Raw genomic sequence first — 14,658 nt, forward strand, 5'->3', positions numbered from 1 at the left:
CCACCTTCCACATCACCCCATCACTTTCTCCTCTACCAAAAATAGTTTACTCATCCCAATTTTCAGTTTTGAAAATCATTCTTGTAGGTCCCCGGGTAGGCCGAAAGGAGGGGATCAAGTTGAACTAGCCCTGCAAGAAATAAGACGAACCTTTCTCATTCTTTTGACTCAGATTAAAAGCAATAGAGTAAAAATAAACAATACAAAAACTGAAAGAAAAGAGGCTCAAAATTTACTTGGTTACAACCGAAGTGGTTGATAATCCAAGACAATGACAGCACTAGAAAAATCTCCTTCGTATAGGCGGAGAAGCCTCTTACAATCTTCGAACGCTCAGATTATTATTAGGAAGTGAATACTTGAGTTGATGTTCTATTTCCTAGCTCCAAGGGCTTTTTTATAGCTCTTGGAAATTCTATCCATAGCTCGAGGGCGCCTCTCAAGGGTTTGGAGGGCGCCTCTCAAGGGTTTGGAGGGCGCCTCTAGCGAGGCGGTAGTGGATAAAACTTTATCTGCTGCGAACGACTTTTTTGGCCAGGTCGAGGGTACCCTAGGGCGCCCTCCGCCTGAAGGTGGCGGAGGCACTGGCCCTCTTCGGAGGCACCTTCAACACCTTGTTGAGGATGCCTCCAGCAGTGTTCTCTAGCTCCTTTCGCCCTCCTGCTGCTCTGATCGCCTGGGTGATTGCGACCAACATAAATAAGGCTCACTTGAACCCAATATCCGACCTTCTCCTTGAGCAAGCTTTCGTTCCATCTTCTCATCCCTCGAACAATGTGTACATTCTTCTCATTCACCAATGTACTCTTCCACAGCCCTCTCGTCCCTCGGACGCACCAAGTCTGTCGACTCCCTTCCCGTGCCGTCCTTTTCGCTAGCTGTGTCTTCCGCTCGACTTCTTGTGCTCCTAAGCTCCTGCATACTTAGACATAGGGATTAAACCAAAATAGGACCTAACCTAACTTTGTTGATCACACCAAAAATAACCTTGAGGTTCCAACACTCATCACCCTGTGGAGGATCAGAAGACGGGGTTTTACACGTTGGAAGTTTTAGATCGAGATGGGTCATAGGGTTTATTTAAGCCCGTTAGTGAATTCCAAAAGGAATTACTGTTGAAGTTATAAGCAAACTTGTGAGGTCCCCCATTAGGCAGGTTAAAAACAATTATTAAAGTCATATAAAGTTCATTGAAAGTCTTGGTTCATCAATCTAAAGCTAATCTTTCCATCGTAGTCCTCATCAGATGAAAAGTTTGTCTCTAAGGAACTCAAGAATTCAAGGACAAGGTGTGGATAGGTAGGATTGTTTGAATACATTATTTCATTCCAATCCATGGGACTAATTAGCCAATCTATGTCATCCTTAATCGCTAAGGCTTCCATGGTGTCTAAATACATATAATGAGTGCAAACAAGTTTATGAATAACAAGATTCCCAAATCTAGACTTTTGTTCATTATTTCTAAAAATAACACCATGTTCATTTTCGTTACCTTCATCGTGTGCCACTCATTTCCCTTTACTCTTGGAGGTCGCCTTTTCTTTTCCTTTGTCTCTCTTTGAATCATCCCCTCTACTTGAGCCGCCAATTCCTTGCCTAATCTTTTTCAAGATGTTAGACATGATAAAGCAAATATGGAAGAGCGCTTATTATCTCAAGAAAAAGATCTAAGAAGGGAAATTAAGGAAAAGAATAGAGGATGAGAGAAAATCACTGTTCATATCTAGATCTAGATCTAGATCTAAATATGTGTAGTGAATTAGAGGAAAAGAAAAACTATGGAAGAGAAGTGGAAGAGATCTTTGAGTTTTTGGAGGGAGATTTGTGAAAATTCTAGAGTGGAAGAGATCTTGAGAAGGGTAAAATGATAGTTTACTGGAGGTGAAGAAGAGAAAGGTGCTTAGAGAAGAAGGTTTTGAAGGAGGAGAAGGGTGTGTGTGTGGGCGTGTGCACCTCCCATGGCCGTGTCTTAAAGACTCAGCAGCTAGGGCACGACTGTGTCAGAAAGGCATGGATGTGCCCCTTATTCCCTTATTCCACACAGGACATATCAAATGACATAGCCAGACCTTGTTCCCCTCAGCCAACTCTACATGGCCTTGTCAAAAGACATGACCACCCCAACATTGGTGTTGGGTGGCTACACACGGTCATGTCGAATGACACAGCTACACATTTGTTTCGCACGGTCGAATTCACATAGCCGTGCTAATAGGCACAACTTGAGCTTGTTTAGGTCAGCCTGAGTCCCACGCCCATGTCAAGTGACACTGCCAGGGTGTGTGGGTATGCTTTATTAAAACATTACCTCCTTATTGGTTGCCGAAATGCTTCCGCAAACCTGAAAAAAGGGGAAACAAATAGAAACAAAATCAATATATGCATAGAGAATAAGGAAAAAATGAAAACTAGGCTAAAGAACCCTTGGGTTGCCTCCTAAGAAGTGCTTATTTAAGGTCTTTAGCTTGCCCCCATGTAAGCTCCTTTAAGAGCTAAGTATCAGATAAATGAGTGTCTCATCTGTTTGTGGATTCTTCCTTCGTCCGTGCTCTCACCGGACAGAGGTACTTTTCATTTTGAATGGGAGGCCTTCTCCCATTATTTTCCTGGCTCAACTAGCATCCGACGACCTCCCATGTGGATGAAACATCCACTCATCGGTGTGGTGCTCTTCAAATGTTCTGCATTCATTTAATAGAAGAGTAACATGGTTAGAAGACTTAAATAAATCAAATGTAAGCCTTTCCTCACCAATAACGAAGTCCAACTTATGATTTTTCACATCAATTATGACTCTGGTTGTAGCAAGGAAGGACCTTCTAAGAATTATTTGGATTTTAGGGTCCTCCTCCATGTCAAGAACCACAAAATCAGTGAGCACCAAACACCCACTCACCTCTTCTGGCACATATTCAATTATCCCCATCGGATATCTACATTGATCAATCAATTGTAGTGTTATATTAGTAAGTTTAATATCTTTTAGGCCTAACTTATTACAAAATGAGTAAGTCATGAGGCTAACACTTGCCCCAAAATCACAAAAAGTTTTTTCTACTAAAGTAGTCCATATCTTGCAAGGGATGGAGAAGCTTCCTGGATCCTGGAGTTTTGGAGGTGTGGCGTCTAGTAGCAAGGTGCTACTCTCCTCCGTCAATGCTATCGTTTCATATCCTCCTTTCCTTCTCTTGCTTGATATTATATCTTTAAGAAATTTAGCAAACTTGAAATTTAGAAAACTTGGGTATTTCTTGCAGTGCATCAATGAGTGGAACCTCAATGCACAAGTCCTTGACTTTCTCTAGAAATTTACCAAACTCTTCATCTCTTTTTATGTTGGCCAATCTTTGAGGGAATGAAATTGCTTGTGTTTGAATAATAGGAGGAGAAGATTCTTCAACCTTTGTAGTACTCTCCTCCTCCTCTTTAGTGCCTTCATCATTAGGTAGAGAAGGAGAGAGCTCTCCATTGTTTTGAGTTCCATAACTTTGAGCAGTCACTTGGGGATCTCCCAAGCTCCGTTCGCTCCATAACTCAATCCTATTACAATGCTCAATAGGATTCACATATATTCTCCTTGGAAATATACCCGGTACTCTTGTAGAAGATGAATCTACTTGAGCTATTTGGCTATCTTGGACTTTCTAATGTTTTCTCACATTTTCTACCCTTTGACTAATTTACTTGAATTCATTCTTTATCTCCATTTGCTCAGTAAAAATTTCCTCAAGCATCTTTTCTATTCGGGATAGTTGATAGCCTTGTGATGGTTGTTGTTAGTAACTTTGTTGTCCTAGTTGGTAACTCAGTTTTTCCCCTAAAGATGATCTTTAATCTTGATTGTTTAGATAAGACAAATTTAGATGATTCTTCCACCCATGATTATATTGTTGGAATACGGATTATTCTATCTTTGATTGTAACTTACTATTGCATCACACTACTCAAGTTGATCATGGGCCCATTTCTACATAAATAGATCAAAAATAACTAGTTGATCATGGGTTCATTTCTACTAACCACTTCTCAAGCCCATGATGTGGGCATTGCTTGAGCATATTTTTGAATCTATCCCATGCTTTGAATAATGATTCTGAATCTATTTGTCTGAAACTTGCTATAAGATTCCTCGTATGAGCGATTTATTGGTGGGATAGAACTTATCAAGGAATTGTTACTCACATTACTCCCAAGATGTGATGCTATTAGCTGGTTAGGAAGTAATCCATAATTTAGCCCGATCCCTTAAAGAAAAGCTAAAAATAATAAGTCTGACGGCCTTTGCAGGGACACCATTCATCTTCATAGTCCCACAAATTTCATAGAAGACCTCAAGGTGCTGGTTCGGATCTTCGTGGGGGCCTCCTCCAAATTGGTGTTGTTGCACTATTCTAATAACTACAAGCTTTATTTTGAAGTGATTTGCTTCAATGGTCGGTCTCGTGATACTTGACCTCAGGCCACATGCATAAGGCACTACATAGTCCTTAAGAGGTCTATTTGCCATTTCTAAATGTGATGGCTCTACTTGTTGCTTTTGCAAGTTCTTTCTTTTGTTGAATGCCCTTTCAATCTCAAGATCAATAGGATACAAATTTCCTACAATGTTAGTCCTATGCATATAAGAGCAATACTAATCAAAAGAATTAAGGGACAAAAATATAGAAAATAGAGAAAAATAGAATTTCTATAAAGAGAAAATAAAATGTAAGGTAAGTGAAATGCAGAAATAGATGTGCAAAAGTGATAGAAGTATAATAAATGCAGAAATAGAAATTTAAGAAATACAAGATGTAAACAAAAGAATGTGTAAGTAAATTTACAAAAAGAAAAGAATCAAAATAGAGTTTAGGCTAACTCTAAATGATAATCGATAAGTGCTACGCTAATCCCCGTAAACGATGACAAAAACTTGTTACGAACCACAACTGTACGAGTATGTCGTCAGTAATAAAAATATCAATCCCACAGGAATTGGGAACACTCAAATACTCTCATCTTGAATTAGCTAAACTAACGAATCCTTGAAGAAGTATATTGCACAAAAGTAAAGTGTAGAAACAAAGTGAAGTAAACTAAAGATATAGAATGAGGAAGTCTTGAATAGTGAAATGTTCTAGGTGTAAAATACCGGAAATAGGCGAATATGAATAAGGGAATTTTTCAAAATTTTTGGACATTTTTCGGGAATTTTTTCGGAGCTTGTACGGACGAGTTCACGGGAATAAAAACGGGGCCCCGAGAAAGCCTGTTTGGGCTACCCATTTAAGAGAGGAAAAGATTTATTTATTTATCTCTTTTTCCTTTTCTTATTTCTTATCTTATTTTCCTTTATTTCCTCTGATCCTCGTCGATTCTCTCTTCCTCGCCGAAAACTCCTCTCTTCTTCTCTCGCGCTCGACGCCGGCCCTAACCGCCGGCCGACGGTTTCTTCTTCCCGAGCGCCGGCAGCCGGTTCATAGCCGAGCCTTTCCTCCCGACGCCTCCCCATGCCCTAGCCTTTCTCCCTCTCCGCAGCCGAGTGACGCCGGTCTCTCCGTTGTGCCCTAGCCGAAGTCGACGGCCACGGTTCCATCTCTCTCCGGCGGCCATTTTGTTGTTGTCTTTGCTATGCCCTAGCGCCGGCAGCCGACCACAGTGCCCTAGCCTTCCTTCTGCCACAGCCGCCACAGGGAGCAGTGAAGCCGCCTTTCCTCTTCTTCCTGTCCAAGCGCCGGTGACGTGCGAGCACAACCGAGCAGAGCCTTCACATTTCTCTAGCGCCATCCTCCTTCCCTCTGTGCCGCCGACGGCCGAATCTCTCTGCCGACGCCACTGCTCTCTCTGGACCGGAGTAGCCTGTGCCCTAGTTATTTTCCCCTTGCCACGGCTACTGCCGCCGCAGATCAGCAGGCACACTCCAGCAACGTTGGTGTTCTCTTGTGCCCTAAATCCTCAGTTCTCTATTCCAGTGAGTTACTGGATGAAGGTAAGGATCAGGTTGCAATTTTAGTGTGCACTTGTATTTGATTGGGTAGTTGATGCATTCGTAGTGTGATTTTTGGATTCGATTGTTGGAAGGCACCTAGTTGGTTCCGGATATCACAGCATTAATAGTTGTTGCTGACCCTGCTTAATTCCGACCAGCAGCACCCCATTGTTCCAGAAATCAATAAGGCTGAGAAATAAGGTAAGGTGTAGGACATTTGATATATGTTATGAATCATGGTTTTGATTCAATTATTTCAGATAGTGTTTGTGTTAAAGGAATTAGGGTTTTACCCAAATTTTAGGGTTAGAGGTTGTATTTAGCTATTTATGTGAAATGTAGCTAAATAAAAAGATTTATTGTTTGACAAAGGACTTTGACGCGAGACGAGTATCTCGGAGTCAGACTTGGACCTTTTCGATTTGGAGGCGGGTACTTTTGACTTATTGTCTTTGATATGCTTAGTAATTAAATTAACAAGATGCATTAATTGTGTTTCTTACTTGTTTCGGTTAATCACTGCCCAATACATGCTACATTTTGATTGATTGTTTGTTTACATCTTGTATGGATATATACCTGATTTCACATGCTCATGGGTAGTGATATAACCATATTTTACCATGTCAGGACCTAGGTTTGATGCTTTATATGATCAGATACCTAGATATGATTCATTCGCTTTGGTGCACATTATGATATGTCCAGAGTTTGGTTTAGTATATTACCATGTTTAGTGACATGCACCATTCGCATGATTGCATGCTGAGTGATTGATTGCTCCTTTATTGTCGAGCACTTTGCCAGCTTCATCACTGTTCGGTGCTCCGTTGTGACGCTCATGGGTAGCGGGACACAGCGTGGTAGCACGTCAGTTTGGCTCTTCCGGTGCTCCGTTGATCCGCTCATGGGTAGTGTGACGCAGCGTGTAGCATGTTAGAGATCCCTCCCGTACCGGGAGTTGAGAGCATTGCGCTCCCCCATTTATGATTTGGGGTAGGGGTACGTATGTACTCCGACAGCATCCCGTCCACTCGATCACTCATCAGGAGTAGTGTTGCAGAGTGCACGGTTGTCACAGCCCTACCCACTCGGTCCCACTGTTGTTGTGAGTCGGCTGACTGGCGTCAGGGGTGACCATGACATCATATGCATGATGCATTTACTGTTTGTGTTTGTGTTTGTTGCACTTATATGCTGCACATTGCTTGGATACCTTGATTGACATGCATACAGGTCTTCTATACCTTTCGGACTGTTTGTCCTTGTACCGGGTCCTGGTTAGTACAGATTCTCTCCTGTCTTCTTCGATTTGTAGTTACCTTTATCTTTATCAGGAGACTGTACGCATGATTAGTGCTAGGTGTTATTTCTTTACTTTGCATATCAACTGTACCTGCTGAGTGTTGGACTCACCCCGCCTCCATCGTTGTTATTTACAGGTTGATGCTGTCCGGAGGGAGTTCCAGTCGCTAGTCCTCTCTGCACGTAGTGCTGGTCCTGCAGACCTCCAGGATATGTTTGGTTTTCTTTGGTTTCTTTCTGTTCTAGACTGTTTGAACTCGTTATGTTCTGGATTTATTTGCTTATGGACATGATATAGATTTTATTATATTGATGGATTTGGATTTGGTTTTTATTCTACTACGTGCCTGCCTGGATGGCAGAAGAGGTGAGTTCGGCGTGTAGTTGAGTAGGGTGGTTTTTGAGTCAGAGTATTATTACTGCGTGGTTGTGTCAGCCAGAGGCTGAATATATATATAAACTGCGTGGTGATTGATTTTTATTATTGTTATGATTCCAGCCGCATGTGGCTGAGTATTTAGTGCTTGTAGAAAATTTTTGATTGTCCGCCGTACAGGGGAGATGCTGCCGAAATTTTCTCGGACAGGGACTCCTCTGGGGCGTGACAATTTAGTGGTATCAGAGCACAGGTATACGATCTTTTGTTTTCGTATTTTTGATGTTTGGGATAACCTGATACCAATTTATTTACTTGGTATCAGAGCGCCAAGTTTGGCGATACTGGTTGGATTTTTGTATTTTAGATTTTCGAGATTTATCTGATACCAATTTATTGGTATCAGAGCGGGTTATGATACCTGCTTTTGGTGTTTTGGAGATTTATCGGATACCTGTTGTTGGTATTCTGGATATTTGGGTTAGCCAGGTTTGCGAGTCAAACTGGGCATTTTCGGATTTTCGATATGGTTATGTTTCGGATTTCCGTTTCGGATTTATTTGGATTTCCGGCGATGTTTCTCATTCGGAGTTTGAGGTCAAAGGTTGGGGACAGGACAGCGACAGAACATCTCCAGACAGCAAATAGGTATGATGTTTATTTTATGATAGTTATGACATGTATTAGCACTTTATCTTTAGTACCTGTCTGGTTGTTGTAGCCATATTACATGTGATGGGTTAGCCACTGATCTGGGTCGACCCTCATAGAGATCAAGGATTATAGTCTCTGGTGATTTTTCATATCATACCATCAGTAGTTTTAGTTTCTGTTACTACTATTAGGAGATGGAGGCACATATCAGCCTCTGCTATTGTTAGCTGGGTAGTGGATGATACTTACATATTCCTGTTGACTTAGCCAGGAGAGTCTATACTCATATCTTTTGGATATTAGGGTAACAGGTACGATGGAAATTGATCATTGGGGGTTACCATGTTTGATCATTGTTGAGAATGGTTTGAGGTTGAGGGATATTGTGAGATAAGATATTATGATATGTTGATTTCTAATGATTTATGAGAGTAAATGTTATGTGGTTGTCGGATGATCAATTACTAGATATTGTTTTGATGATTTATTAGTGGATAACTATTTTGATGATTTATATTTGGGTTGTCATTGATGGTGACATAGTGAGTGTCATTTATGATATTCACAGGTTTGATGATTATAGTTGGTGATCAGATTATTAATCGGGTGCTAGAGAGTTTACGGTTGAGTGTGCCCATGAGATTTTAATATATCTGGTTAGTTGTGGTTAATTAACAGGATGATAAAATTGATATTTGCTTTCTCTGATATTGGACTATGTGGATAAATAATGATTTGATGTTTTGAATGCTAACTTGCTCTCATGTGGAGTAGAGACTGATTCATCTGATATTATGTGGGTTGATATTTTTGAGGATAAAAATGAGAGTGTCTTGATGATCTTGAATTCTAACTTTATCTTTTGGGTCGTACACATTTATGCATATGGTATTATGTGGTTGGATATACCTTAGTTGCTTGTGGAGGATTAAGGTATTTTTGATTAGTTAGTAGATGAATGATTTAGTTTTTATTGGTTGATCAGTAAAGGATTGCCATACTCTATTTTTAGAGGTTCGAACCTTTATGTTATTTGTGCTTAGTTATGTATCTCGAGTACCTTTGAGTACATGTTTTGTACTGACGTGGGAAGGACTGATTTAGTCAGAAATCATTTTCAGCTTGGATAGTTTATAAAGGATCGATGTATCCTATTCCATGAAGACTTTGACCGTGGACTGTATATACCTGGTGGGATAACTTAGAGGGTGCGTTGGGATATGTGACCCCGCTGGTGTAAGGAAGTGTAGAGCTAATTGCTTAACACTTATGGGATACAATCGTTACTTGTGTAAACTGGGAGAGTACATTTGGATTTATGATGATAAAATTTTTCCCATGGGATATAGTCTTGGTAGTGTATGACATTGACTGGCAATGTTATACCACGGTGTGTATATTTTTCTTGTCCGATATCAGTTCCTTTGAACCTAGAGCAGGGTTGTTACTGGATGATTAGACTGCTTTATTTTGGGTTGCCTTTGATTGATGTATTTATGCTTGATACATATGCATGAATTTTGTTTAGATATACCGGTAACCCATGAGTGTTGGTAGCATAAGGTTGGTCTCTTTGATTGAGCTGGTATGCTGATTTTTCATGTATATCATGATTGTTTTGGGTTGTAGGAGTCCTGTGGTAGACTGTCCATTTGCAAGTAGTATATGTACCCATGTTCTGATATGGTTTGAAGGTTCCTTGTGGATCATAGATATGTAGTTGAGTGTATGTATCTGGAGGTATTATTGAAGATATCTTGTTGATTAAATCCGAGATGTAGTATGAGTACATCGGTGGTGTTTTGATGGAGGTATTTTGTCGATTTAATCTGAGTTGTGATATGTACATATGTGTTTGGTGTGGTATCTGAGGTATCTTTTTGATTATGTTTGATATGTGAGTGCACCTGGGTTTAGTATGCTTTATTGGAAGTATATGTTGGTTATACTCTTGGCATAGGTGTATATATGCCATGTGAGGTTGTTTGAGGTGTATTGTCGATTATACCTATGTTGATATATGCACACGGGTTCGGTATGCATTGTTGGAGGTAGCACGATGATTTATGCCTATGTTGTGAGTATGTTTGGTGTATACTAATTGGAGAATTATGTCGATCATACATATGTTGTGTGTGCATGTGTGCCTGGTGTATGGTGGGTAGCATCATGATGATTCTACCTATGTTGAATGTAGAATGCTGAGTGTCTACATTATGTTATTGGTTGTATAACCCTGTCAACTAATTCTCCTATTAGTGGGTGACCAACCCACTAGGATGATGATAGAGTTGACTATGGATTTGATTTGTTTACTAGGTTGTTTATACCTTTGGCTGCCCACAGTGATATGTGGTCGAGTGATCTCGTGCAGCCTTTAGTTGGATAGTTAGGTGCCTTGGACACTTATGGATCGTTTGTGGTGGAGCGGAGCTCCCACATATACATATTTCGGATTCCTTGTAGCGGAGCATTTCTCCCATATCTATCGCAGATACATGTTATGGATTATTTGTAGTGGAGTGTTACTCCTACATATTGAGGATTTCTTGAGGTAGAGTGTTGCTCCCCCATATGTGGTATTTTCTGTGATGGAGCGTTGCTCTCACACTGGAGGATCTATGCTTAGGTGATTTTTATCGTTGGTGATCATATTTCAGACTTATTGTTAGAGATCTTATGGATAGGAATGTCTGTGATACAGACATTATGTGTCTTGGTTTTTGCCATATAGTCTTACAGTGCCTTAGATGTTTTCAGGGACTCGATGATCCTGGTATGTTGAGGATGTTTGGATAGGTTTCCATTATCTTTGTGGACGATGTTGTGATCTATTACGGATCCGAGGTGAGTCACGTACACTACCTTTGCATAGATCTAGAGATGATTCGACAAGAACATCTATATGTGATTATCAGTAGTGCTGGTTTGGATTGTCTTTTGTTATGATGTTTGGGACACACGGTCACCAGTAGGAGTGTACCGTGGTTCCACAGGAGATAGAGGTTGTTACCGTTGGAAGCAGTCGAAATCAGTGTAGGAGATCCGCAGTCTTTTGTGACTCGCAGGATATTACAGACCTTTCGTCGAGGGTTGCTTCCGCATAGCTATGCTACTTTCACGCGTGACCATGAAAGACGTGAAGTTTACTTGGACTGAGGATTGCAAGACCAGCTTCTAGGAGCTGAAGCGGAGACTAGTATCGGCTTTGATTTTTTGTTTTACCTTCTGGAGAGGACGGATATGTCCTCTACACCGACGCATCTATTCAGGGTTGAGCGCTGTCCTGATGCAGCACGATATGATAGTCTCCTATGCTTCTCGTCGATTGAAGGAACATGAGAAGAACTACCCTGTACATGATCTGGAGCTAGTCGCCATTATTTTTTTTTTTGCCATGAAGATTTGGCGACATTATTTATATGGCGTTACATTTGAGATTCTCACTGACCATAAGAGTCTCAAATATCTGTTTACTTAGAAGGAACTTAATCTCCGACAGAGGAGATGGATGGAGTTCCTGAAGGATTATGATTATACCATTAGCTATCACCCGAGAAAAGCTAATGTGGTTACCGATGCACTTAGCTAGAGATCCAGAGGGACTTTAGCTTGCCACCGAGTTGTGGTCACAGATTTGATTCAGGATTTCTCTGAGTTAGACATTGAGGAGCAGGGGTAGACAGAGCAGGGTATTCTTGTTACCATAGTTTCTCAGTCGTCGATCAGGACGAGAATCCGAGAGACCCAGTTGTTGAGACCTCATAGAGCTCAACGTGAGGCAAAGTGGTCCATATTATCAGACAGAGGATGTCAGAGGCATAAGACTGCCAGAAGTGTTATACTGACCAGAGTCGGAGACCTTTAGAGTTCTCCATTTGCGACCAGGTATTTTTACGAGTTTCACCCACGAAAGGGGTGAAGAGATTGGTCGCAGAGGTAAGCTAGCTCCGCGATACATTGGTCCTTTCGAGATCTTGGAGAGGATAGGAGCAGTAGCTTACCGACTGGCACTACCACCGTCCCTGTCAGGTGTTCACGATGTATTCCACGTATCCATGCTGAGGAGATATGTACCCGATCCGACGCATGTGCTGACAGATATTCCAGTTCCTGTCCATCCTGACATTACATATGAGGAGGTTTCGGTACGGATACTCGGCCGGAAAGAGCGTCAGTAGCGGAACAAGACTATCCGGCTGGTTAAAGTCGGATGGCAGCATCATTCAGACGAGGAGGCTACTTGGGAGCCTGAGGACACTATCCGAGCTCGATATCCCCATTTTTTTTTACTTGAGGTATGTGATTTATTTACCGTTCAGCATTTATACTCTATATCTGTTGTTAGTAATTGCTGATGGTAGATAACGAAATTTGGGGACCAAATTTTTATAAGTGGGGGAGAATGTAAAATACCGGAAATAGGCGAATATGAATAAGGGAATTTTTCGGAATTTTTGGATATTTTTCGGGAATTTTTTCGGAGCTTGTACGGACGAGTTCACGGGAATAAAAACGGGGCCCCGAGAAAGCCTGTTTGGGCTACCCATTTAAGAGAGGAAAAGATTTATTTATTTATCTCTTTTTCCTTTTCTTATTTCTTATCTTATTTTCCTTTATTTCCTCTGATCCTCGTCGATTCTCTCTTCCTCGCCGAAAACTCCTCTCTTCTTCTCTCGCGCTCGACGCCGGCCCTAACCGCCGGCCGACGGTTTCTTCTTCCCGAGCGCCGGCAGCCGGTTCATAGCCGAGCCTTTCCTCCCGACGCCTCCCCATGCCCTAGCCTTTCTCCCTCTCCGCAGCCGAGTGACGCCGGTCTCTCCGTTGTGCCCTAGCCGAAGTCGACGGCCACGGTTCCATCTCTCTCCGGCGGCCATTTTGTTGTTGTCTTTGCTATGCCCTAGCGCCGGCAGCCGACCACAGTGCCCTAGCCTTCCTTCTGCCACAGCCGCCACAGGGAGCAGTGAAGCCGCCTTTCCTCTTCTTCCTGTCCAAGCGCCGGTGACGTGCGAGCACAACCGAGCAGAGCCTTCACATTTCTCTAGCGCCATCCTCCTTCCCTCTGTGCTGCCGAGCCGACTCTTCCTCTGTTTCCCTCGCTGTGGAGATTCCGGTGCCGCCGCCGCCGACGGCCGAATCTCTCTACCGACGCCACTGCTCTCTCTGGACCGGAGTAGCCTGTGCCCTAGTTATTTTCCCCTTGCCACGGCTACTGCCGCCGCAGATCAGCAGGCACACTCCAGCAACGTTGGTGTTCTCTTGTGCCCTAAATCCTCAGTTCTCTATTCCAGTGAGTTACTGGATGAAGGTAAGGATCAGGTTGCAATTTTAGTGTGCACTTGTATTTGATTGGGTAGTTGATGCTTTCATAGTGTGATTTTTGGATTCGATTGTTGGAAGGCACCTAGTTGGTTCCGGATATCACAGCATTAATAGTTGTTGCTGACCCTGCTTAATTCCGACCAGCAGCACCCCATTGTTCCAGAAATCAATAAGGCTGAGAAATAAGGTAAGGTGTAGGACATTTGATATATGTTATGAATCATGGTTTTGATTCAATTATTTCAGATAGTGTTTGTGTTAAAGGAATTAGGGTTTTACCCAAATTTTAGGGTTAGAGGTTGTATTTAGCTATTTATGTGAAATGTAGCTAAATAAAAAGATTTATTGTTTGACAAAGGACTTTGACGCGAGACGAGTATCTCGGAGTCAGACTTGGACCTTTTCGATTTGGAGGCGGGTACTTTTGACTTATTGTCTTTGATATGCTTAGTAATTAAATTAACAAGATGCATTAATTGTGTTTCTTACTTGTTTCGGTTAATCACTGCCCAATACATGCTACATTTTGATTGATTGTTTGTTTACATCTTGTATGGATATATACCTGATTTCACATGCTCATGGGTAGTGATATAACCATATTTTACCATGTCAGGACCTAGGTTTGATGCTTTATATGATCAGATACCTAGATATGATTCATTCGCTTTGGTTCACATTATGATATGTCCAGAGTTTGGTTTAGTATATTACCATGTTTAGTGACATGCACCATTCGCATGATTGCATGCTGAGTGATTGATTGCTCCTTTATTGTCGAGCACTTTGCCAGCTTCATCACTGTTCGGTGCTCCGTTGTGACGCTCATGGGTAGCGGGACACAGCGTGGTAGCACGTCGGTTTGCTCTTCGGTGCTCCGTTGATCCGCTCATGGGTAGTGTGACGCAGTGTAGCACGTTAGAGATCCCTCCGCATATGAGAGCATTGCGCGCCCCCATTTATGATTTGGGGTAGGGGTACGTATGTACTCCGACAAAGATCCGTCCACTCGATCACTCATCGAGTAGTG

The 14,658-nt window shown here is 41.9% G+C and overlaps 2 long non-coding RNA genes and 1 other non-coding gene across 3 annotated transcripts; all 3 read left to right on the top strand.

Moving 5' to 3' along the window:
- The first annotated feature begins 4,031 nt into the window (after nt 1-4,031).
- Nucleotides 4,032-4,138, top strand: LOC122007533. Its single transcript, XR_006119017.1, has one exon. It is a non-coding gene; the product is annotated as a small nucleolar RNA R71 (small nucleolar RNA).
- A 1,771-nt stretch (nt 4,139-5,909) lies between these two features.
- Nucleotides 5,910-6,390, top strand: LOC122003882. The gene is made up of 3 exons (XR_006118142.1): nt 5,910-5,971; nt 6,064-6,172; nt 6,344-6,390. It is a non-coding gene; the product is annotated as an uncharacterized LOC122003882 (long non-coding RNA).
- A 7,162-nt stretch (nt 6,391-13,552) lies between these two features.
- Nucleotides 13,553-14,033, top strand: LOC122003883. Its single transcript, XR_006118143.1, has 3 exons — nt 13,553-13,614; nt 13,707-13,815; nt 13,987-14,033. It is a non-coding gene; the product is annotated as an uncharacterized LOC122003883 (long non-coding RNA).
- The last annotated feature ends 625 nt before the right edge of the window (nt 14,034-14,658 follow it).

The sequence above is a fragment of the Zingiber officinale genome, chromosome 7B, assembly GCF_018446385.1.
Source record: "Zingiber officinale cultivar Zhangliang chromosome 7B, Zo_v1.1, whole genome shotgun sequence".
NCBI classification, from domain to species: domain Eukaryota; kingdom Viridiplantae; phylum Streptophyta; class Magnoliopsida; order Zingiberales; family Zingiberaceae; genus Zingiber; species Zingiber officinale.